The 27,430-nt window shown below is 44.9% G+C and overlaps 1 pseudogene; it reads left to right on the top strand.

Moving 5' to 3' along the window:
* The window catches only part of LOC119442804 (protein argonaute-4-like), a 70,961-nt pseudogene extending 49,314 nt beyond the window's left edge, over positions 1–21,647 (top strand).
* Positions 21,648–27,430: the final 5,783 nt, after the last annotated feature.

Consider the following 27,430-nt stretch of genomic DNA (forward strand, 5'->3'; position numbering starts at 1 on the left):
CAATTTCTGCAAGGGCAGTGGTGACTGAGTATGTGGCTTTCATTGTAAAAATGAAATCAGCCAACAGGGACGCCCAAATTTCTTCGTTGTAGAAGTTGACAATTTATATGAAAGACACGATTTTGGCAAGGACAACCTCTTGTTATGCAAGCCATTTCGCTGTAGAGGAGTTCGGCTGTACACACAATACTTCAACAATGCAAAAGGATGACTGAGGAAGCTTTACCTGTGACTATCCGGCATAACTTCAAATTGATGAATGCCCTCTTCCCCTTCCTGCTATGAAGGCTGTAAAGCACTTGGACGGGTGGGCGCCATTACAGCCTTCATGGCATACGATGCCACCTCGCGCAGTGACTTCCCTCCTATTTGCAGGAGGTGCTTGCGCTGCAAAGACAAAATTGCCAGAGATGTGGAAATGAGCATTGTATGCGGCAATGTTTTCAAGTTGAAAAATCTACCCAATACTACCAGAATATAATTTATTGCCAAGTGACGTGAATGTTAGTGAGTGCAAAGCAAAACATTTTTGCTGGAAGAGGTTTGTGACGCAATGCCCTTTAATTGTAAATGTGCTCCTACAACACCTAAGCGTTACTGAAGAAACACAAGCACGAAGTACATCAGGCTCTTGTCTCTGTGCATTCTCATGTTGTGTATTCATAACCCTTAGCACAGTAACTATGTTTCATAGTAACTACCCTCTCCAAGCTTTCACTATCATTGTAAGCGCACCAATTCTACTCCCATGCAAATTCCCAATGCATAATTAGCGGTTGTGACATTAGAGTGCAGGAAAGTCAGATCTACATACGTGTTGCACAAAACAGCTTAAATGCATACCGACATGATATTTTCAGACCTTCACATTTTGCGTTAAAGGGACTGACAACCTAGTTTTTAAAGACCTAGTTTTGTGGTAACCAAAAGCGTAACCCTCAGCAATGTTTGCACCTGCAGCTTCGCAATTGTGAAAGCAGCCTATCATTCTGCTTTCACAGGAGTGAGTGCAAACCTGCAGTTAACTGCCTACATTTTGGCCTTTTCAACCACTTTTGAAATATAAAGCTGGCTACAATAAGTTGCATTGTTCGTACAGACCTTCTTACATTTGTACAACGTTTTCCCCCCAATACACACCTACATCATGGCTGCTTGGCCCCCGTTATCATTATTCTGTCGATAGACTTACCAAGCCAACTCATCAAAAACAAAGGCAGTGCCACTTTCACTACAAACGAAGGCTTATCAGCATATTGTAAGGCAAAAAAAGAAATAACAGAAAAATATGGACTGCATTTCAATACTAATAAGAATACCATGAACCCCATACAATAATAGAAAGCCATGTGATAGGCCTCTTATTCATGGTAAATAAGGAACAGTGTCCTGAAAGCGTAGGGGACGTAGACACACCACAAGTGCGGACTTTCTACTGGTAAGTTTATTGAATGAACGAGTTTATGAACAGTTGAACTGCGCATGTATCCTGGAAGGCAGTGAACAATTTATGACATGCACTCGTGGTAGATCAGGTGATACTAAACAATAATGAATTAACAAAAATAAAAACCATCGCGCTGCTCCGCTGTCCGATTTTGTGTGGTCTAAAAGGAAATTTCTTCTTGGAAGGACTATTGCAGGCAGACTAATGCAACCTGGTCCTGCTTTCTGTATTTTATAGGCCTCGCAAATTTCATGCGTCAATTGGTTTGTGTGGCGAAAAAGAATCTCGGTCCGAGAGAATTCTGCAGTGCACCCGCAGTCATGACAATGCATTGCGAAATGCGAGGCGCAAACAGTGCATTTTGGTGCTCCCTGAAGCCCACGTTTACACACCGCCCTGATTGTCCCACGAACACTCGGCCACAGGTGAGGGGGATGCTGTACACGATTGCAGTGGTGCAAGGTACACACATGTTAGTGTGCCTTACAGGGCAGACTGCTACCTACTTTCTTTCTGGCTGAAAAGAACAAAACAAGTCTATGCCATGCCACGATCCCCCCCCCCTTCAACCTGTGCGAACGCTAGTGGATGTATGGCTAACGGCTTGCTTCTTGGTGCCGCATCTTTACTCTCCAAACTTACTCTTCGCACAACCTTTCCACAAGACACCAATAGCATGCTGTCTTGTGGAAAGTTCGTGCAAGAATTGAGCATGCTATGGCCACTAGCGTTCGCACAGGTTGAAACAAAAAAAAAAGGGATCGGGGGTGGGGGGGGGGATCGTGCCATGGCATAGATTTTTTTGTCCAGCCAGAAAGAAAGTGGGTAGCATCTGCGCAGCAGTTACAAAATGTGTGGAGGGAGAAAGGCGCCAATGCAAAACAAAAATGTCTGCCCTGTAAGGCACACTAATGTGCGTGTGCCTTGCGCCACTCACCGCATACAGCATACCCCTCACCTGTGGCCGAGGTGTAAACACTAGGCCACAGGGGTGTTCGCCATGAAATCAGAGCGGTGCGTAAACGTGCGCCTCGTGGAGCACCAAAATGCACTGTTTGCGCCTCGCATTTGGCAATTCGGGTGCACTGCAGAATTCTCTCGGACCGAGATTCTTTTTTCGCCACACAGACCAATTGACACATGAAACTTGCGAGGCCTATAGAATACAGAAAGCAGGACCAGGTTGCATTAGTCAGCCTACGATAGTCTTCCAAGAAAGAGAAATTTCCGTTTTAGACCACGCAGTGTGATGGCTTTTATTTTTTAAATTCATTATTGTTTGTATCACCTGATCTAACCACGAGTGCATGCACAGTTCAAGTGTTCATAAACTCGTTCATTCAATAAGTTTTCCAGTTGAAAGTCAGCACTTGTGGTGTGTGAAGTCTCCCTTCGTCTACGTTTTCACTGTGCTGTTCCTTATTTGCCATGAATCAATACAAAGTTCTAGTTTTCCCTCCTCTTCGGGCCACTTATGCATCTTCATGTTTCTGCCATGTGGAGCGCCACGGGTCATTTTTCGCAACTTTTGGGGAAGGATTAAAAATATAAATGCACATTTAATGAGAACAACATCGCTTATTTTAACCAGTAGGACAGGTCATTTTTCCACAAGCGGTTTTCTCAATTCATGTTCTGAGCAGTTGTCTGTCCCTTTACGTAAAGGTGCCGGACTCTAAAATCCCAGAAATATACTGGCAAACCCCAGAGTGCACTAAATACCTAATTTATACTAGTTTTCTACAGCCAGGTTTCGTTTAGCTTTCTTCCTCTCATAACATCATGGCACAGAAGGCAACCACGTAAGACATCGGAAAGTTTGACACTTGCTTCGACTTGCTTGTCGAAAGGATGTTTCGGCTTCTACACGGAAGCCTTGTTCACTGACTATTATTGACTTCATTTAGCTACAACAGGCATACAGCCAACTACTATGTCAGTGAACAAGGTTTCATGGGAAGGCAGAACATATAACCCCTTCAACAACACTATTTTGGTCTGCATTACATTTATTGTCGGTTTAAACTGGGTGGGAAAAAGCATGTCAAAAAACAAAACAGATGGCAACCAAGGTGAAAAAACATAAAACAATGCTATTTCCCCTACACGGGGGCCGTGTTCTCTCTATGGCCAGCATCTGTTTGTGCCATGAATGTTCAATGCAATGGTTCGAGCTGTTCGCAATTTGACCGAGATTCCCAACCCACATTTAGGCATGGAAAATGGGGTACCCCTATTACAATACCGTATTTACTCGCATAATGAATGCACTTTTTTTCCTTGAAAATATGCGCAAAGTTGGGGGGGGGGGGGTTTATTATGCAGGGTAAAATTTTGAACTTGTTTTTCCGTGGCCACCCTCTAAAGAAAGCCGCAGTTTCGTCTGAAAGGCGAACCACCGATTGCGATAGCAAATGCGCAGAGAGCTATACAAAGTAAGGATAGTAGTTCTATCGCCTGTATTAACTTCCAAAGTAATTTAACCAGCATGGTGTCAGCGCGCACAGGCAAACATGAACCAATCACACTCGATGACCGCGGACACTCACAGTCGAAATGCTGGTGTGAGGAAGCGCTGCAGCAACAGCGAGCGAAGTGACCTTCATGCCGTGTATCGCTTCAACGCAAACTGAGCGGCGATAACGGAGTACGCACAAAAGTATAAGCTGCCGTCGCACCTAGACTCAGCCTCCGACGCAGATCGTTTTCAAGATAGGGCACGCGCAGCCGTGCAATGTGCAGTTGCCGTGCCGTGCCGCCTCCCTCCCAGCGGCGCCATGCACACGACGAAATACGGCGCGTTTCCTACCCGCTTTCTTCCCTCGAACGAGGGATAGAGCCGCGATCATTGGCGCCGACTTCAAAAATGCACCTGGAGTGTCCATATGATTGCTACCGCAATAAAAGTAGGAGACACGTACAATTCGGCGTCCGATACAATCGTACCCACCAAATGCCACATCGGATGCCGAATCGTACTGTGTCTCTCCTACTTCACGGCAGCAAGTTTAGGGTGCGTTTATTGCGTGGGAGAAAAAAAATTGAAATTTTGAGACGAAAGTTGGGGGTGCGTTCATTATGCGAGCGTGTCCAATACGCAAGTAAATACGGTATTTCACTTATTCAATCTGAAGGGCATGAATTCTCTTACATAATGTAGCATAGCAGCTGATTAAAACAAAGCACAGAAAAATCAGAGTAGTGCAATAAAAAGTAACAGGGGCCACAGGGTATGTGGGTTTACATTCTACAGTAATTTGCTAGTGCTCTAGAAAATGCTTTGAACCATTGCATGAAACTGGATAGTTTAGGAGTTTGTTTCATGAGCTTGTAGCACAAGAAAAAAAATGTTAGTGCAATGAGGCAATTCGACAACAGGTACACTAGACTTGCTGCAAATGTGGTTTTGATACATATCCAATTGCAATGCAATTTTCTCCTTAAAAGTTTTGTATAAACATCACAGTGGCCGAGTGCAGATAGGAAAACACCACGCACGGCATAGAAATAGGGCTATATGGTGTCCCAGTGCAGTTCTTGAAAACTTGATAAATATGTTCAAATTTTCACTAAATGGAATATTGAGAACCACTAACTACTCTAGAAATGGCATTACACACATTATGGTGAGATATTAAAGGAAAGTTACTGAGAACTTCTAAGTTCTGTACAGTGATCTGGTGGTAGAGACAGGGAGTTATAAAAACAGGGGACTCGGTTAGGGCAGGCTGTCAACCTAATGTACAATAGAAACCAAAAGGCGTACCAAGGAGTTTGTGTTTTTGGGGATGCTCCTTCTAAAACACACTATTAAATTCACCTTCCAAACTTGCGTGTGACTAAGGATCACACATCAGCATACGATGGGCCATTCTTCAGATCATAGAAACTCTCTAAACTTCTTACGAACATTTCAAACTTGAACTTGCCTTCCTGGAAGAGTTCTAGCACATAGTCTCTTTGATAATTACTTTTAAAGGGGCCCTGGAGAGCCCTTTTCCAAGATTTGAGAAACACATTCTGCTGTTGAGTGCAGCGTTTTTTCAAGGAATACAATTTTAAAAAATGTTTGAAAAGGCCTCATAAACGAAGGCATTCGGAGCATAATATTTACTTTCCCTATTACCCCTCAACTCATTGGTTCTCTTAAGCTGGGGCAGTGCCAGTAGCAATGACAGGCCTATCACACCTCACCTTTATTTTTTCGGAGGAAACTTATGGTAACTTTTCAAGATGGGTATCAGACAAAACTTTTAAGAATGATAAGGGCGTGGCAATGCATTGGCAATTGTCGATTGCCCACTTGCTAATTCTCTAACAGGGTATAAACACAAGTAATTTGTCAAAAGAATTGACCACATAATGCCTACTGGAAGCTAGCCAGCATTTAAAAATATGGTGAGGAGCAGCCCTCTGGAAAGCTATCTGTAAGACTGCTTCTTAGCTCCTCCCGCTACATGTAGAATGTGTTTGCTTGCCAAGATCAAGAGGTGGTTCAGTGCTGCTTTAATGCACAAATAGCAAGAAGGTCTCGGTTTATTTTTCAGTGCCATCTGCTTTTCAGAAATTCATTGCTCAGTTAGGCCAAAACAAATGCCGATTTCTGCATATTCATCTGTACAGCAACGCATTGACAAGCTTTCCAGCCACATGAAAAATAAAAGTGCTACTACAGCCTACTTCCTAAGCTGACTCCAGCATATTCGATTCCATTCAAAGGTTGAAGCCTATAGATTTCTATGGGATCAACGTTTGTTATGCCAATCCTAAAATTAATTCAAACTTAGCTGGTCATCGCACACGTGTTCGACCCTAATGGTGACCGCATTAGTTTCGAGAATCCTAAAAAGAACAGAGCTGGGCAGTTAAACACACTGAATGGTTATTTTATGGAAAGCTTACGGGGTGCAGGTAGCTGCATTCGAGGTGAAGCAGCACGCCCTTTTCATCATGGCCAGCTTCAATGCCTAAATAGAACGTTTATGCACGTACATTTATTTTTGAGCCACTATATACTAAATCAACAATTCAGACATTTTCAAGGCAAAGGTATAGTCATAAAAGAAAAAGTGGGCTGTTTAAGTAGCATGGAGATTTTTTAAAAAAGAAAACGAATGCAGCTACCTTAAAAAAAGTTCTCCAGTAAAAGAAAGAACATTTTGGTCCAATATACTCCACCATACACCACCTATTTTGGGGGACAGATAGAGAGCTATGCAGGAGGCAAGCACATGTCAACACAAGATTATATTAATCTAGAAGTGACTGTAGGGTATCCTGATAACCTTTGTTGCATGCACTTCGACTTGCCACTTTAGCCTGATGCTGTCACCTGCTAGCTTCCTGGTCAGCCCAGTTGGCAGAGCGACTGCTCTGTAAATGTAACCCTGCTCCGAGTTTGCCTTCCCCTTTCACATAAGCATGAGCATCAAAAAAAAAAAAACACAAGCAATTACCCGACAGCTCCGTGCTGTCCACAGCCGACTCGCATTCCGCCTTCTTGGCCCTCCTCTTTGCTTTCTCATAAGTGCCTTTGAACAAATTAAAAATATTCAAAACAGATTATAATAGACACTAGAACGACAAGCAACCTGTTAAGCTGTGCAGGCTACATTCAACCGACAAATGTCATGAATAAGATATTTGTGACCTCTGTGAATGCCCACAGCAAACTGCGCAGACATTGTGAACAAGCTGGCACAGCTTTGATGACGTCAAAGTATCAGTGGTACAAGTTAACATAACTCAGGAACTGTAGAATGACACTAAAGAATTAGTTTGTCATTGTTTTTATATTGTTTGCAAGTTTTCAGTTTCACCCACCGCCACCAACAGTCAGTGTTATGACACATCAGAGACAGTCAAGCACCTGCAAATCTCAATAAACAATGAACCATTTATTATTACAAACCCCTTTCAACGCAAAAATGCAGATTGCATTTGGTATAACTTGGGATGGCAACATTCACATTGGCCAAAAGGTGCAAGCCTTTTGGTGCACAGTTTGTAAAGTTAGATGTTTAACAAACTATGCAGCTTTCTAAGGCAGTTTTACACCTGCAAGATATCAGCCATAAAATGACAAGAGTGCTGTTATTATTCAAGGCATTGCTAATTTTACGGATGTATGCATTGCTAGGCGGGGGAAAATTATGCATAATAATAAACAGCGAAGGCTTGATTACTTTCCTGTATGCGCAACAATGGTGCTTGTCAACAATAATTGCAACATTTTCAACAGCTATACAGAGTGCATCATACACAAACTTTAATTTAAATAAAAAAAGGGGGGGGGGGCAAACAAACTGTGTTGGTCCTGACCACCGTGGTCTTAAAGGGACACTAAAGAGAAAAGTACTTCTGCATCAGTAAATTACTGTTCAGTCTACACAAACAAAACAAAGTGCATGTTCTTTGGAGTTTGGTTGAAAAAGCGCTAGTATTCATGGTGCACGTCATCCAAGTAGCAAAGCAAGTAATGAGCCAACTTTTTATTTGTTCTAATTGTCAAGATGTTAATTTGGGAGTTGAGCATCATAAGCGACACCAAAACAACCCGTTTCCAGCGAGGAACACATTGTGTGCTTATTTTTTCCAGCAATGAACCCCCCACCCCATGAAATTTGAAAAAGATCATGTGCATGGAATTGCAGGGCCCTGAAACTGTCTTAGTGGGTAAGCAAGCTGGCCCTGTCATTGACAATAACATAAATATTCTTTACACAATGCACCAACAGCTCCCCGATATTATGAAATACCAACATAAAAGAAATGCACTGCTCCAAGTGGTTAGCCTGCGACGAGCAGTTTACTTTCCCGCGTGCCTCATAATCGGAACTGGTTTTGGCACGTAAAACCCCAGAAAGAGACAGTTAACTTTCCCCGCTGAGACTGTTGGATGGCACAGCAACCTTTTGCACACGGGTGCATTGACGCATGGCAGTTTTCATACTTGCAGGCTTCTCTCCACGAGAAAAAAAAAACATGATGTGGACCTTGCTAGAAGCATGTCACTCTAATATATCATACAACTTCCTGATCAACACCCTAACAGATAGATGACTAAATTAAAGAGTTAGCTATAACTAATTAGGTGCCAAGGGCTAATAAATTACTGGCCATTTCTCAACTGGACTCTGAATAACATGCACTTGGTTTTATTTGTGTAAAATTATCTGTGTATTTTTAAAGCTTGTTACATAACAGCTGGGACACTATATTTACCATCAGGGTTTTTTTGTTACAGAGGGTAGTGGTCACAGGTACAAGGATTAGGTACAACACAATGTCATTCCTACTTATCCAATGTTAGCTGTTGCAATAATACGAGAAAAAAGAACCGTATTAATGCGACACAAATAGGTCAAAACAAAAGGAAAGCGTGGTACAGTAATTGGTACATTTAGCATATGAGCACTTAATACAGCCATGAGACAGTGAAAGGGCTGCAACAATACATTGCAGTTACTGTCCTCATAAACTCATAATCTTGAACTTAAACTTTGAATGAGATGACAATACAACTCTTTTGATTTACGTGGTGTATACGAGTTCAAGGTACAAGTTCAACAGTCAGTTAAGACAGCCGAGCATAAGGTTAGCCGTGATATGTACGTCAAACATACAGGGTGAAACTTTCGGTAACAGCACATACAGGGTGCTGAATAATTTCGCTGCACTTGTTCGAAAAAAGGTTTTGCACTCATCACTGCACTGTTCTTGCTCAAATTTAGCAGAACGATCACATTTTGGGGTCGCCTTCGTTGAGTATGACACTTACCACAGGTAATTGCCGGGTGTTTTTAGAAAAAAAAGTGAAAATCTGCCTTCACTTGTGGCGATGTGACCTGCTGCAACGAGAGCACTAGCATAAACTTCTGTCGCTGCCTCCTGGCAGCTGCAGAAAGCAGCTGGACAGGGAAGTTTGCCACATGTTCCAGGAGCAGGCAACATGCGGCAAACCTCCCTGACCAGCTGCTTAACGAAACTTAACACCCATGAATTTTGTATATGTAATGAAATTTCGGTCTCACGAAGAACAAAAATCGTCTGTGTGGAAACGCGACTGTCACGAATAAGCAATTGGTGCAAAAGTTAGGTGCAGAACTATTACTACTGACGTAAACCACCTCATGACTTGCCGAGAAGCGTGTTGACTGCTGCACATTATCTCATAATTTCTGCCTAAGGAAGCTGGCATGACATCAGAATCGCCGCGCGTATAAGGAGCCATTCTGCGCCTAGTCTCCGCGTCGAGTACGGGGCACGCTGCAATTGAGAAGTTTTTTCTATGCACCGAATCTGTTTTAGAGGTTTTGCTAAAGATCCACGTGTGCCACAAGCGCTCCGCTATTTACATGCGCCGTTTGATTCATGTGGTCGATCCACTGCATAAGGCTGGAGCTTTCTGTGCAAGCATGCGAAATCGGCGGTTTCATTAGAGCACGTATCCTTTTGCACGAGGTACAATTAAGCTCGTCTCCCATGGAGAGCAAAGCTAGCGGAAGGCGGTGAAAGTTTACGCTAAGTTGTGAACAACACATGGCTGAAGCGAAGTGTTACATGCTGATCTCATATTGTGGCACTAACACGTACCACTCGTACGGGACGAACAGAGGTCCATTAGGCCACGCTGAGCACTAAAGAAGTCTCTTAGATTATTTTTCGGGTGCTTTAATGTTAGCATAGACTCCACATGGCTTTGTTTGGCACCACCGCCGCAGTGACGTCGGAATTTCTCGCGAAAACGGCTAATTTATTTCTTGGCCGGCACGGTTGCGTGTAGACTCCGCTGCCCTAAACCATGCAGGAGATGAAGTGCTTATGGCCGGGTAACACGCGCATAGATCCCCGACAGACCTCATTCAAGATCTATAGTGTAGCTATATCGCGCAAGTCGTGCATGAAATCTACGCCCAGCGTCTTTCTGTGCATCAAAAAAGCGGTCTAGTCAATGCCATTCCGGAGTATATAACATGCGCGCATGATTGAACTCATCTCGAGCGCACGTAGTACGCGACCGATCGGCCTAGCCACACGTGCGCTCGCTGCATATTTGGCACGCGCCATTAACTACGCAAATACTCGCACACGACGTTGACCCGTAGATGAGAATGCACATAAGGTACAATCACGACAAGAAAACTCTCGTATTAAAAAATGCATACTCACGCACACGTTGACTTCAGTCTCCTCGGTTACCACGTTGCGCACAAGGCAAGGCTGTCGTCGATGGCGATGGCGCAAATTCCGGGACGAAAGGAGAGAGAGGAAATCGAGGAACCGACGCTCTCTTTTTTTTTTGAGCCACCTCTCGAATCGCCAGTGCAAAAGTACATTATTATTTCATTAATTACGGCGGATGATACGCAATAAAAACAAGCATACCGGGAAGCGCGTTCAAGTCGCGTGGGTCGCACCAGAATCATTGAATGACAAAACGAAAAAAATGTATATTAATGTTTGTATTAATTCCGATCCGCAATCCAGCTTTCCGTGGCTGTAGAGTGTACTAGTGGCTGCTTCGCTACGGTTTGCAGGTGGTGTAGGTGAATCGAACGTAGCTTTGACACGTTCTATTCACCTGTATTAATCAGCTCATTCGTTTCAGCGGTGCAGCAATGGCGCCTTTGAACACCCTATGAGAAACCGCCGTTCGTTTCAAAATATACAGGAAAGGTGCAGGGCTGGTTCGCGATTTTGCTGCGCCCTTTCTACTGTCGGTGCCGACTTTGTGCAGTCGTGCAGGTACAGTGTCCTAGAATGTACACATACCTTATATTCTAATACACTGTGGTACAGGTGCGAAGCAGCAGCGCAGCAGACGACACAGCACACATGCACAAGCGCCGTTAAAACCCAGCTTACGGCTATCTGCCGTGTCTAGGCAAGCGCGGGTATATTAACGTCTCTGAAGCCGATTACACCAGCAGCTCAAGACCTATTTAACGCAAGCCGTGCACATTGGTCGGACAAAACACACACCTGCACCGGGTCTGCACTTCGGCATTCGTTTCGTGTGCCGCGCTTTTCGTGAATCGGTGCGCGAACTGGTTCACAGTGGTGCAGGCGAATCGAACGGGCCTTTAAAAAATCCGTTCGCTTCATGGAAGAACGGGAAAAAATGTCGCAGTTTCGCCCGAAAGGCGAAGCATCAATGGCGATAGCGAATTAGCAGAGAGCTATTCGGAGTAGGGATAGTAGCTTTATCGGCTGCATAAAGTTGGACACATTCACTTACTAACTGAATTAACAAGCGTGGTGTCAGCGCGCACAAGCACACATGAATAGATCACACTCGATGACCGCAGACAACCACTGTCAAAACGCTGGCAGCAAGCGCAGCTGCCGCAGCGAGCGAGCGAAGGTTCGTGCGGTTTATCGCTTCAAGGGAAAACTGAGCGGCCGAATGCACAGCATACAAAGGTCAGAGCCGTTTGGAGGTCGCTTGCAAGATACGGTGCGCGCGACAACACCGGCAGCCCGTACCGGCGCAAACATAATAAAGAACCAAGCGCAAAGCGCAAAGTACATGAACGCATTTGTTGGCAGAGTAGAAGCCGCCTCCCCCCCCCCTCCCTTCCGCGCTTCCTTCCCGCTTTGCTCCTTTCGCGTGGGAGATTGCGTCGCCAGTTCCCCTTGCGCCCGGTTGCAAGATTTTATCGCCCTTGGACTTTATACGGAACCTCACGCCGACGACGGCAGAAATCTGCTTGAAGTGTCCATATAATTGCTATCGCAATAAAAACTTCCTTCATGGAGGAAGAAATTTTTCTTCCTCCAGGAAAAAATTTTCTTCCTCCATGGTTCGATTCAGATTCGGCTCATGCGTTGGCAGGTCGGCTGCTCCTTGCTGTGACTGACTGCCCCACTGCACTGCTGCTGTCCACGCTTTCGCCTCGCCGTCGTCTTGCGTTTTTCGGCACGGGCTACAGCGTTGCGGTTTCGGCATCTGACTCATCCCTCTCGCTCATCATGCCCTCCAAGTGGAGGAAATGTCGAGTCGTAAGAAAGGAATACAACAAGATAATGAATGAGCTAGGACTCGCGCAGCTTGTTGGCCTTCCTTGTCCAACGACGAAGCTGCAAGCTTCACCTCTGCAGACAGTTCTCGTGTAGAGCGACTTTCGCCTCCGAAGCCGGGAACCAGCAGACAATCGTGAAGTTCAATTTCCATGGATGACGGTGGTGAGCCTCCGTTCAAACGGTTGAACGAGCGGTCGAGAAGTGAAGCCTTTGTTGACGACGTCTGCAGACAAGAAGCTCCTTTTGTAGAATGCCAATCAGATAGTGCGGGTACGTCCTCATGTGAGCACAGCGACTGATAGCAGCTCAAGTGACAAAGGAGGTCCCCAAGGTAGCGATTCAAGTGATGAGTCTGATGACTTTCTCGCTTCAGACAGCTTCACTGGGCCAGATGAGGGAATAGCCTTCACTTGTAGTCCAACGCTCTCTCATGTACTTTCCGAACAACTGTCTGCAAGTGAAGAGCTTGCTGTAATTGCTTCCAAACATAATATGACGCATGCATGCATTAACGATGTCCTCGATTTCTGCCGGCGAAGAGGCATCTCTGACCTTCCAAAAGATGCTAGGACAGTTTTGAAAACTGAGCGCAAAGCTCAGGTGGAGCAAAATGGTTCATTTGTGCACTTTGGCCTTGCAGAAGGAATTCGTCAAGTGTTGCAGCCGGGGCAAGTAGTTCCAAGTGAACTGAAGCTACAAGGCAACATTGACGGAGTCCCTCTTTACAAAAGTAGCCAGCTTGCCTTTTGGTCCATTTTGTGCCGCATAAAAATGTGGAGGCATCACCGCCATTTCTTGTCAGTGTGTACTGTGGTGCAGGGAAGACGCTATGTCTGCAGGATTACCTAGAGCCATATGTGCAAGAAGTCTCCGACCTAACCTCTGAGGGGTTAAGCATAGGAGATGTTCATGTTCGGGTGAGCATTGGAGCCATGGTTTGCGATGCTCCTGCAAGGAGCTACGTCAAATGTATTGTTGGCCACACTGGCTATTATGCGTGCGAGCGATGCAACCAAAAAGGGCAGCACATTGAAAACAGGGTGACATTTCCCAAAGTTCATGCAGCAGCACGGACGAATGCATCATTTCGATCTCAAGAGAACAAGCGTCACCATTCTGGTGTTACCCAGTGATAAAGGCCCTGTTTGTGCTAGCTTAATATATTCTCAAAACTGACTCAAATATATTCTCAATTCATTTCTGTAATTGGCATGCTTTAAATAGAGCTGCTTTGTTTTAGAACAGAAACCAGCATAAAATCCAGGAGGACAGAAGCAAAATAAGTGACAGAACAAGAGTTAGACTTGGAGATATTAGTTTATCTTCACAATGCCCAACATGGCATTTTTGACACACAAGAGTTCGGTAGCTCAAAATGCTGATATAAGTGTGGGAAAGTTTGCGAAATTCACGCTAGTGTCTTCGACACACTGAACCATAGCTTAAATTGCAGGTAGCTCAGATAGTCAATTTATAATTAATTACTAAGTTATAAAGACTTTTTTTCAGGTGGGGGGAGGATACAAATGTACTTTCTAGGTGACAAAGTTTAAGTTGTTTTTAATCTTTTTTATTATTTGTTTGTTTTTTGTTTTGTTTTAGCAAAATGGGTTTTAGGCTTTCTGGGGTTATTCAAAGGATATATCGCAACTAAATGTTTTGTATGTGCGTGATCCCTGCAGCCACATCTCACCTTAACAAGGTTCATAGGTTATTCTAAATGTCTGCGTTCTTTATCAGTGAGAAAAACAGATGTCATGCTTGCATGTCAGGAGCTGTGTTTCTTAATTAGTACATTTCCAGAAGCTCACTTTCAAGAGTTGTACATGCCTTTCCCATCTCATGCACATCATAAAAACTGGAGGTATAGCTGCATTCACAACAATGAAAGAATAAATGGCCACCTGTGTGCCCATGGGCAGCAAAGAGCAACGTTCACGCATTCTATCATTGATGCGCTGATCAATGGATGTGAACCCTGCCACATGTAAAAGGGCTCTGCAAATTATTTCTGTGGCATGTGAACTCTGTGGCATATTTTGTCATGTAGCCACCCTTGAATTGGTTTGCAATATGGCTACAGAAGCCATCAAGCTTGCTGTGTGCTGAAAACCGTCGATTCACATTGGGCCCCTTCTCTACTTTCTTGTGCAAAAATGCACAAATATTAGATTATTTCGTTGTTTATTCTTCTCTGTTGTGATCACCTTGACGTGCATATTGCTGCCCATCTCATTTTTTTTCACAGTCACTGTGCCACCACATCAGTGGCACTACTGAAATGCCCATCAGCTTCCAGGCAACAAATTCCTTGCTGACAGCTCTATTCATTTGAGTGAATGCAGCACTCTTTCAAGACATTAATAACAACATGCCTAATGCTTGAAAAATGAGCTGCAGTGAGGTGCAGCAATGTAGTTCTGCCTAGATTGCAACATATTTGGGGCTAAGCCTGACAGTGACTACACAATAGAGCAGGTTGGTCATCATTCAGCACCTTGCCTATCTAAGCCTCACATCTTAATGGCAGCAGCCCTGGCTGCTTCCACACATGTGGAAAGCTAGCGTGAACACAGTATATAAATCTGCATCTATGCATGCAGCATGCACATTGTCACTGGAGCAGCCTTTTGGTGTGCATTAGCACAATGGAAGCACCACATTAATCCACACTCAATTTTACATTATCTCAAGCTGTGCCATGGAAGATGAGAGATGGCACAATTACTGTATCTGTGATGCGTCATGGCATGTCCTTATAGTTGTCATGCACATGTCATCTTCGACATGATGCCCCTTATGAATGAAGCAACAGCTTAACCACTGCCTTTCAGTATACGTAGCATAGGGACACTAAAGAGCAAAACTAAGTCATCTTAGACTGACTTAGGTTGACATTTACTGCAGAATATAAAGGCCAAATGTTTTTTTTTCTTTTTTAATGTCGTACTGGTGCATCAATGTGGTAGTATGAAAGATTTCAGTGTGTTCCCTCATATTCAGGATGTGTTAAGACAGGGGAAGTACTTAAAAGTTCCTAAGGTTATTTTTTCGCTTCTTTAGAATGAAGTCATTCTTGACCAGATAAACAAGTAGACCCGAGGAGGTCTTGTCAAAATTCAAGACATCACAGTGAGCCTGGTGCTATAGAACTTCACCGCAGCACTACCACTCGTCTTCCAATTTTGTTTCTTCTCGGACTTGCCAAGCTGCCTCTTTTGTTAACAGGGGCCGTTTTGCTATTGCAGTGCATAATTTACGAATACAGCCTAACTTGGTAGTCCCCTTTAGCACACCTATAATGTAAAGTGTAAAATTGCTGTTACAGTTGAGCCTTATCTGAGGTGAGTACATGGTTATGAAAACAGACACCAGAACCATGAGAATTTTCCTGTGTGCATTGGCATGGGAGATAATGACGATTTGGTTAGAGTGAATGCAATAGCCACTATGGGCTTGCATTTCTTAGGTCTAGTTACAATCACTACCACAATGTGTATGTTAATTGCAAACACCTACTGCACTTCCTTTAAGCAACTGATAGCAGGATTCTCACACATAACTTCTACACTGTAAACAGTTTAGAATGTACACATAAGTAGGAACAGCTGATGGTTTGGTGTTGTAATAAACATGATGAAACAGCACTGAAGACAAACAGAAAAGAAGAAACAGATAATGCAGTGACTATAAACTAAAGTTTATTTGAAATGTGTGTGCCATTTCATCAGGTTACCACACGAACTTTCCAGTTGTCATTAGTTTTGCAGATTTTAAGCTGTTTGCAGTGCTAAAGATGAACACCACACAAAGAAACAACAAGCTTTTTAATAAACTGTAGTTCACATAAAAGGGCATTTAGAAGCCTAGTTGGTGCATATGAAACATGATTTAAGAACCCCCCCCCCCAAAAAAAAGCAGACATGGCACGAAAGAAAGAGTAGACAAGGGACAAGCGCTTTGAGGGTTCAGAGTTGTGACTACATATGTGTCAGATGGTGCAACATTTAGGAAAAAGGCCTTCTGATATATAATTGCCATGGAAGTTTACATTGCCTTTCTGTATGGATAACACTGAAAATACTACTCGATCCTACCAGCAGTGGCCACAATGCAATGAATGTGGGCAAAATGCAAAATAATGCTTGTGTATAATGCACTTTGGCTGCATGTTGGACTCCCAGGAGGTCAAAATGAATCCATTTTCTTCCACCACACCATTTATCACAGCTACGTACACGCCTGTTGCTTAGGGACATCAAACCCCATGAATGAAATCTTTTTATGCACAGCATTTGGTCACTTGTATGAGCTGTTATTATTGTGCACAGTGTAATGGATGACTGTGGCATTTTTTAATGATGAATTCAAAAGTCTGTGATGACACGTGAGCATGTGTATGTATCGTGTTATATGTTTTGTTGCCATAGAAGCTTCTAACATGTTTTATTCTAGGCACATTAGCCTCCACCTCACTTCCCCAATGCTGCTATATAGTCGCCTGTTCCTTTGACTAATTAACTCTTGGTGAATGCACGGAGAGAACCATGACCACAATTTAAAGCAAATTTGCAATAAATATGGTAAATAGCCCCCCTTAAGAAATAATTATCTCTCACTTGTGTGGATCATGCACAAGATCAAAAACCTCAGTTTCTTAACCATCCTGAGTTGTGTATAAAGTGCTAAATTGCTATATGACAAGATAAACTAAAACAAATAATAAAGTTATAGTAGAGTGAGTACATCGCTTCAACTCAAGGGAGGATCCAAGGCAGCTTCACAGGGAGGGAGAGGAAAGTTATCAAAGACAGAGGGCGGCCTATACTGCAAGCTCACCCTCCACTAAGTACAATCTAACTTATTAGTCATGGCTAGGCTACGTGTGCCACCGCCCGATTTAAAGGGTGCAGCCGTATCCACCTATCCATCCACAGTTTTGTGAGCATGTCTCGGAAGTCCCCGATCGCGGGATCGAATCCCGGCCACGGCGGCCCATTTCGATGGGGGCAAAATGCGAAAACACCAGTGCACGTTAAAGAACCCCAGGTTGTCCAATTTTCCGGAGTCTCCCACTACGGCGTGCCTCATAATCAGATCGTGGTTTTTGGCACGTAAAACCCCACAATTTAATTGTTTTCTTCGGAAGTCCCCCAGAAATGCTAGCACTTCAGCGGCATTTCTCCCAATAACCACAGATTAATCGGGGTGAAAACGCATGGCATTACAAACGTTAACCGCGCATTAATAAGCAACTTAAAAAAAAAGAAAAGTGGGGTAAAAGAAAAGGTAAACAGGAGGATTCGAACACGCGTCTTGCCGAGAATGGCGATAAGGTATCCGCACCCCACGCACACGACCACTTACACAAAGCAGCCAGCAGTGCATTTTACGTAATAATGTATATATATATATATATATATATATATATATATATATATCTTTCTTCATCAGTTTTTGGGTTTACAGAATCAGTCACGCTTAAACGTCTCTTTAAGGTTCGATTTGATAAGAAAGACATTGCATCGACATGCCGTCGACAGCAATGATCGAGTCGAGTGCCTTTTCTGCCGACGGCGCCAAGAAAGGACCAATTTGCTATTCCATCGGCTGTCGTGTGAAAACTTGGAAGCATAGCATTCTAGTGAACATTGCAAGGTCGCACTGTTTTTTGTTTGCTTCTGCCCAAAGTGACGCGAAACAAATTTTGAGTGCTCATGTACACGCTTCAAGCACTCGGCAACCGCCCATACATGGAGCCACTTGCGATTACTGTACTACGTAATCCTCTGACCGTAATGCAAGCATACGTTCCTCGTAATTAATTTTTATCATAAGGTCATTCACAAACCATTGCTTAATTATCACGTGTGGAGCACACTTAAGCGGCAGGCGCCAGTATATACCCGTGCCCTGCTGTGAACAACCCGCGGTCTGTCACAGCAAGTCGATCAGCCCGTCCCCCGTGACAGATAAGCATATCAGCGAAGCTGTTATTAAATCTCAACGAAAGTAGTATCGTCAAGCGAACTAATTAATTAACCAACGTGGTATCAGCTCTGTTGAAGGGGTCACAGCTTGCAAACGTATTTCTGGTTCCTGCGCAGTGTGCCTGTGATCAGTGCATTAGTCTTTCAAACATGCTATTTAACCTTAGCAAGTCGTACCAGAAAGTATTAAAAATTGATAAGGCGTAAATTGGCTTATTACGGACCAATGTAGCCCAAAGAAAGCCAACTTAGTAACCCATGTTGGCAAGTCCATATGAAAGTTGGTCCAATAATTCCCGCCTTGTTGAATGGACGAGCTAATATTGTTTACTGAATGTGTAATGCGGGCCAGCGTTGGATCTCTATCAGAATGGTACAGCCTATATTCGCGCCACACTGTTAATCTTAGGCCATCATTCGGCCAGGAATTAGAATGGCCCAGCCCATATTGGAACCACGCTGTTAACCTTAGGCCATCACTCGGCCAGGAAGTGCCAATACGTATCGAACGTTGGTCCGAGCTGACGTGCCGCCTGGGCAACGTCGTCCATGTCGCCCGTCTTAAACGTTTTCACCACCGGGACTCCAACTGACTCGCCCGGTGGGCATCGTCTGCACAGGGGGGAATTGCTACGATACGGGAGGACGCTTGAAAGTGAAGGAAGACGACGTGAGTTCGGACTGTGACATCTTCGGTCCCTAGGCCTCTCGCATCCATCATTTCCATTAATAAACGCATCTCACCGTAACAATATTGTAAACGTTTTAATCGAACAACTCACCCGACGGCTTAGGGATATCTAAATGAAAACTTGCACACTTTTCCATTCGTTTGACTTAGGGATGGCTGTCACATTTATGAGCACGAGTAAAGGTACCTCATTTTTTTACGTTGAGTAGCTCGCCTTCTTGCACAGAACCGCAACAAGCGGTAACCATTTCCTGCAGATGGTGGCGCAGAACACATTGGACATTCCGCAGAGTCCTCGGGTGTGTACCCCGGGGCCAGGAGGCGCAAGCTGTAAGGGACGCTTCATTTAGTTCAGAGAGTGACTTCCTGTATCCGACGTAAACGGTGCATGTTAAGGATGTCCGGGCTTCGTTTAAACAAACAAGTTTCATTTGGCCATTTTGCCCCCTTTGCAGCTCAGCTGTTAGGATGAGTTGCGCAAAGGCTTTAGTGTGGTGGAGAAGGCCGGTGTCCGACGGCGAACTCGATATCAAATGTAAGTTCAAGACAACGTGGTTCAGAGCCACAAATTTGCTTTGAAAGTTTATTATAACTGAATAAACCTCGTGTACACCTCATTTGAATTGACCATGTACAAGCATGTTTTTCTTGTTTCTTTGTTTAGAGATTAACCGGTAATTTTTAATAATAGACGAATATTAACGCGATAGCGTTAATGGCCCCGTACCGCAGAAAATCCGGCATCGGTGTCGGTGTAGGGAGTTTCGAAACTCCGACCCCGCAATCAGAAGCCAAATCACCCACGCTTGCCAAAGGTGAATATCTTTAAGCCATATGAATGTGATGTACCGGCGGTACAAAACAAATGTTAAAGCGGAACAGTTTCTGTGAAGGTCTTGTTTTTTTTTACAGCGAACCTGCTAAGGGCTCACTCTTCGATGGTCGCGTCCGGCAATAGGCTCTGTTGAGACTCAGGTAGCGTTTAGGCCGGTGATCTTTCAGCTAGAGGGATGAGTACGTCCAGGAGTAATAGCGAGAGAAAAAAAGAGGGTTTATTTTACAGTATTTACAGTGGCTACAAATATTGAAGCCCACTCCATGGGAGAGCACTTTGAAAGTCTCAGCTCAATACATGTCTGAGCACATATCAGAACACGTCAGCACACACCACTGCACGCAAGGTGTCTCCTTATAAAACATTCGTCTTCCCTAGTTGACCCGACTAGGGAATCAGATGAGCTTGATGCGGCCAATCAGAGGGGTCGTATTGTTCACCGAACTCCGCCTTTAATGTTTCACCTTCGAAGCAAGGACGAGGCAATCCGGAAACAGGGGGTTGACACTCCTTCCACGAAAGTCGGTGACTTAGTTTCTTGTCCTCCACCAGTCATCTTGCCAGGGTCGGGAGAATGGCCTTCACGCTAATCCCCGCTTCTAACGAAGGGTGGCGGATGTGATCGGTCGCTTCTAAGTGAGCTGCTTTGTCCGAACGGCACTGTCGCCGTCTGGGCGACGCTGATACGGTGGCTAGATGGGTAGGTGTGCCGACCGGCGCGACTGGAGCGCAGTTCAACGCTTCTCCACGTCATGACGCAAAATTGGCGCTGCGGTCAGTAGAACAGTTCCGCAGCGCGCGTCGTCTGCTACAGGGGGCTGGTGGCGAGCAAAAAAAATAAAGCCCGCATTGGAATAGTTGTATGTCATCTGTTTGTGTCAGCTTCAAAGGTGAAGAGCTCCGCTTCTCTCGTACTGTTTGCAAGTTCCTAAGCGATGTGGAATGTTCCAGGTGGGAACAATGACCGGCGAGATTAGCGGCGGCATTGCTCCACCAAAGAAGACCACCAAGGAGACTTACTGCTTCGCTCTGAACTGCAAGTCGGGCTCTAAATTTGTGAGAAAGACAGCGGAAATGTTCGCCCCGGGCTACTCATTAGCTTGCTCAGTATCGGCGACGTTAATGAGCAAGCCGTACACTGAAAAGCGTACGTCGTTGAGCTCCTCGACATTGGAAATTTGCAAGCCGCACATGAGGTGCTCAGCGCCTGTGATATCGAGCACCGCTGCGCTGCTAGAGGGAAAAGAAAAGTGACTCTAGGCTTATATTCTATATAGGAGGCTATGTAGCAAGGAAGTTCCTGCAAAGAACCAAATGCTCCGATTGCTCAGGGACATTACTGAATTCAACAGAATGAGTAAGTCAGGGCTGTTTCTCCCTTCTGAAGCACTAAAAAAACTGGTAGCATCACTCGAAGACGCCTTCAAGCTGTGCTTCAGTTTAAATGAGTTACGAAATAACAGTATCGCCGACTTTGCATCCTTTCTGCTGCTGAATCCTTCGAATTTGATCGGCTGTGACCGGCACAAGAAAGAGCTCACAAAAGATGTGAAGTTTTATTCAATTACACGCCTTTACTTTCTTGTCAAGGGCAAGAACATGGTGCGCGAAAGCAACAGGCAGAAGAGGAATCGCCTCAAGCGGAGGCGTGTGCTGTGAATAATGTTATGATGTGGTGGACGAACGTTGCGACCTTTCTGGCGCTAGGCTATTTATGTTGGTGCGTCTGCTGACTCAAGTTATGAGAGTGCTTTTTGTATTTTAAATATATTCATGAACCTAGCCCAAGACGTATTGCTTTATTATATTGCAACCAAACAGTGAACCATGTGCATTTACCAACACAATTCGTCTCATAAGACTTTAAATGCCGTAACTGAGGCAGCAATAAACACAATAGCTGGATTTCTCGAAATTGAGACATTATAACTTACTAAATATCACGTAAACACGTTTCCATATACCGTATAAAACCACTGCAGTATTTCTTTAAGTATAAACCGCATGCACGCGATCTTGCGCACGACAGCGACAAGCGACGCGATGGAGATGGCTGTCGCGGTCGCTCGTCGCCTACCAGTCGTACCGCATGCGAGCGACGAGTTTGAGCGACGTCTCCCCGGTGTTGCCGGTATGCGGGCAGCAAATACTCGCCGAGACTGGCGTGACATTTGCTTTATTAATTTTAGTTGATGTGTGTTAGTGTAAACAGCAGCATAAATATTTCTAAAAGTCTTCCACTACGCTATTACCATTAGACGTATCAAAATCTAGTCGTTTGCTCGTTCCGTGCGACAATCGGTAGTGCTTGACTGATGTATATCCAGTTCCGGCTTCGCGCTATTGGCTAGCCCCTCATATTATTTCCGGGTGACGAGCGAAGAATTCTAGATTTCTAGCACCGAGCGATTGAGCGAAAAGACCGAGCGATCTGTTCGCGCGACGGCCCGTTCCGTCGCTCGAAGCCGTCGCACGTCGCCGTCGCGCACAAAATCGCTCTCATGCGGTTTGGGCTTTATGCATGGAAAAAATGCATCTACGTATTTAATGCAATGGGCTGGAGCGCCGCGTTTATACCAAATGGGACCAGAAAATTGACTTCAGCATATCGTGTCTTCTGAGTAGACGACAGTAACAAATTCTCCATTCTGGCTTTGCGCACACTGCTCAAAACGGCATTGTATAACGCGTACTTCAAAGCTAGAGCAGAGGCAGCGATATATATCAAACACGCTGCTCGACAACACAGCGCAGCCGTCGTTGCGCGCAGCTCAGCCGTTATACAGTCCGCAGCGCCACTTCTGCGTCATGATGCGGAGAAGTGGGGAACTACGCTCGGTCGGCACACCTACCCATCTAGCCACCGTAACGCTGATGAAAGGGTGGCATCGGGCGAATTACCCAAAGAATGGGCACTGCCGAGTTGGGGCGCTTGTTTGCCCGTCTCGTCGGTGTCTGGCACTGTCGCTGTCTGGGCGACGCTCATGATAGAGCCTGCCTCGATGGGAAACAATCAAAGAATGCGCCCGGTCGATTCGGGACGCAACAGACTCCTCCCCCGCCGGAAGATTCGACCTGAGGGTGACCAGCTGTCCGGTTGCCCGAAGCATCGGTGGTCGGTCGATAGCTCGGGGTTTCTTCTTGAAATGATGGCCGAAGACACACTCGAGCATGAGCTCTCAGCGTTAACCTCGTTGTGGCCTTCTCCCTGGGAATACACAAGCACACACACGAACCACAGGGCACAGGAAAGCGCCTTCCTCGCACCGAGAGCCATCGGGTCTAGCGAACAAATCAACGCACCTGCCCTTATCTACTTATACCACTAAAGCAGCCATCAAATCACTAAACCTTCGCTGAAGCCAACAATTTTGAAATTAGATCAGGATTGTGCAACCTTCTCGCAATATCCGATACGGAAGAGTCATTCCCAGTGACCAAGTGCCGCATGGTTTGCAAGCGCCTGATTTATATCCACCATGCCTCACTTGTCCCAATAATTTGGACTCAAAATTTTGTGCCGCCAAAGCGAGCTCACATGTACCTCTGTACTCAACAAAACCAGATCGTTGTGCTGCAGAGAGAAATGGTAGAATACTTGAAAATGCTCCAAATAAATGATAAATGAAATATCGTACGCAGAAGAAACGCGATGAACAGTTTTACATCCGCTGGTATCGCACATACTATAGTGCCATTGCGAGCCACATTAGCATCATGGATGAACTGTCAGAGTCGCTTTAACTTTACGGACAAACTCACATGTATTGCGTGCGAATCACGCACTAACAATTTTTCTCTTGTCCATATAGGACACACACTAAAGAAACAAAAAAACTCTTGCGTAAATTACATGCTAACACTACAAGACTTGCGAACATTTCTAAAAAGTTGTGGTAATCAAGCGTGCCACTACAGACAGGCTTCAACAAATAGCCTGCACTTGACACTGCAAGCGTATCTCCCACGAAAAGGAAGCCTATCTGCTTAAAAAGGAATGACAAGTTGAAAAAAAGTTTCACAAACATTTAGGCGCGCAAACCATCTACTTCGGTATATTGCTGAGCTTCTAAAATAAATGAACAAAAAATAAGCTCGAAATATGATTATCGAAACAATCTCTAGTCTCTGAGATCCTGAAATATGTAACCAAACAGTAAAAATAAAGAAACAAACAAACTGTTGTTTCTTCAAAACCAGAATTACCGCTTTTCATTCCGAGTAGCCCACCGGTTGCGTCATATCTTTAAGCCGTACTCGAGGCGGGCGTGGTCTGAAAACTTGTCTTGTTAAAGAGGGAATACAAAGGGCACACAGGTTATTCTCCTCGCTGCCCACCCCCGACACTGTACAAACAGGCCTCATGCCTTTTGGGCGCCGTGCGACGACTTCTCTGCCGCGCGTGACCGATTCGCGTCGCCTTCCCGGCTCGCTCTCCAGTGTTATGACTAACACACCTTGAAAAGAACCGAACGAGAGGAACATAATTGCCGCCTTTGCGCCACCTTCGCTTTTGTCCACCTTCGCGCCGATCGGCCCTTTCTTTTCTTTCTCGTCCGGCGGTTCGCACGAGCCCTGTCTGGAAACATTTAAAGGAACAAACGCGCCATTGGAACTCTGACTGCGCTCCTCACTGCGTTGAGCGCCTTTGTTCGACCGCGTTGCCCTGTCTGCCGCATTCCCGACTTTGCGACTCTATTTCATCCTAGCACGTTTACTAGTGCTAACTTTCAAGCCTTCCGCTTGAATCTCGTGCTGACCGGCACTTCTTCAAGGCCTGTACACGCTCGAGCCGCTCATCGCCGCAAGCCGCACCGCATGCTGGTGGTTCAGTGGCGGCGGACGGTTGAAGCAACCGGGCACAAAATTCGATTCACGCTGGGACCGGCGCGAGCGGTGCCGTACGCATGCGCCCTCTGGCTGGCAAAACAGATAACCAGCGACTGGCAACATGCAACAGCGCGGTCGCAGCGTTTGTGTGCTGGCGACCAGCAAAATTTTGGCCCGAGCCAGGATTTTGTTATTACGTTTGTTTTCTTATTAGGTAATTTTCTGATTAGTGAGCTCGAGCGGTTCGCATGTGCCGGCATTCGCACTCCGATTTGGGGACGCGACGTATGTTAAGAGCCGGCAACCGAGAGGCGGGGCAAAGATGTTCTAAGTCGGCAACTATGGTCAACAGCAGACGACACTGGCATATTTTTGTCGGCGTGGGTTCAAGCTTCCGCGTCACGGCGAAAACGCAAAACTCTTTCACTGTCATACTCTGTTGACTGCATGTGTTGCGTTGGCGCGCTGAGCCACCTCTCGAACACTATGCAGTGATCTTACCTGCGCCTTTTTTTCGTTTTCCTTTCTTTCTTTTTTTTAAATCATTGCTACCGCATACTGTTGTAACAACACACATCGCTATGTACTCGGTTGTGTGCGGCGTGACGGCGCATTTTTTGTAGATGTGCTAGCGAAAGCTTGCAAGACCGCGCGTGCGTTTTTAAGCCAATGAACACGGGATTTGTCGCAGCAACAGCGTAGCACGCTGAAGCGCCACAGCGTTATACAAGGTGTTATAAGTTTTAAAATTTTTTAGAAATCCTCTGTGGCAGGTAGCATAATTCTTATCGTTGAGCTGGGTTATTCGATGAGGCGGACATTAGTAACACGAGAAATCCCATATTGAACTAATTAAAAAATGACTAATCAACTTCTTAGTTAATTATTGTATAGCAGATATTGTGATTTACGAATTGGAGCCGGTGAGCTTGGCAGGCGTATCCACTTGGGATGAATTTCCAGAATGACGCCAGTTTGGAGATATGTGCCATCAAACTCGCCCTAAAAATGCACTGTTGTTCCACTTACTTTTTTACCAAAATGCTGTTTTATACATTGAAGCACTAAAGTAACTGGAACGCCCATGTATTTCGTCCCACACTTTGGAAAATAATATCTCAAAGCTGGCGTCATCCTGGAAATTCATTTCAAGTGGATGCGTCTTGCAAGCTCACCGGCTATAATTCGTAAATGGCAATATGTCGTAAAGTAATTAACTAAGAAGTTCATTAGTCAATTTTTCTTACTTGAATATGTGTTTCGATTTTTTGTGCTACGAATGTCCACCTCATCGAATAGCCCAGCTCAACGATAAGAATTATGCTACCTGCCACAGGCGATTTTTAAAAATTCCGTAACACTTTAAAATGAACGCCCTGTATATTAACATACTCTTATACAGATGGTTCTATTATCGCAGAATACAGCTGTGTAGATCGACAAGTCGCTTCTCTTCATCACCGAGCACGCGAGTGAATATTCAACTACGGCTTGTTGATTTACTTACGTTTTTTTAGTAGCTGCCAAGTTAAAAGTGAGCGTACAATTGATTACATGATGGAATATGACCGTGTCACACAGCACTCGTGTTTGTTCATTCTGTGTTATGTCGTTGTTCCATTGATGAAAAAAGCCGGCGAAGCAGTGCCCCCGGGCCCGACCAGAATCTTTGAGGCTAACCTTGAAGATCAGGCTCTAGAGATGCTTCTAGACCCCTTCAATGACTTTTGGACATCACGCAAGCTATCACAAGAATGAAAAACAGCTGAAGTACGCTTTATCCCCAAACCGGGCAAGTCCTCGCACATTGACATCCTGTGGCTGATATCCCTCACATCATGCATAAGCATAATCATGAAAAGGATAGTACTCAAATGCCTCCAACAACACCTCGACGAAACCCAGCAAATGCCAGACCCCATGTTTGGCTTCATACGACATCTTGAGACCCACGACGTGCTAATGCAATTGAAGAAGGAGATTGTCAGCCCTGCCACACACCACGGGCCATTCTCGCGCTAGACCTGAAGGGGGCATTTGACAACGTGGCACACGAGGCGATATTTCGGAATCTCAACAACACAGGCTCAACAACACAGTGGCGTATTTAAGCCACTGAAAGTAAGAATGGATGTTCAGCCTTGCTGGTGTGGCATTTCATAGGTTGTAACCCACCATATTTTTTACCAAGCAATAAGGAAATTATATGGTCACGCCGTACCATCAGTACAACTGAAGTGTTGCTTCCTCAAGGAGTCTCACTGCCGCCTTCCCCATTTTGTGAACACTTTGTAAATACAAACTAGCACATGGTATGTAGTCACATTATATGCTGTCTGTATGCTTGGTGAAGCGCACCAAGCATTTTCTCACCCTTAAAACCTGGGCTAATGCTGTCTTTTTTATAATAATAATTATGCAATAATCTTACTCAATACATTGCTGTGAGAACAATAGTTGGCTTAACAATAGCACTGCACACATACCCTCATATCACATTGCAGACATACTCTATAGAGGCTGGCCACAATCAGCGTAACTGAAAGCCAGCTGAATAGGGTGCGAGTTCATATGTATCAAATAAATGTCTGTTCCATTGAGAGGTTATATAT

This window comes from Dermacentor silvarum, chromosome 1, assembly GCF_013339745.2.
Source record: "Dermacentor silvarum isolate Dsil-2018 chromosome 1, BIME_Dsil_1.4, whole genome shotgun sequence".
NCBI lineage: Eukaryota > Metazoa > Arthropoda > Arachnida > Ixodida > Ixodidae > Dermacentor > Dermacentor silvarum.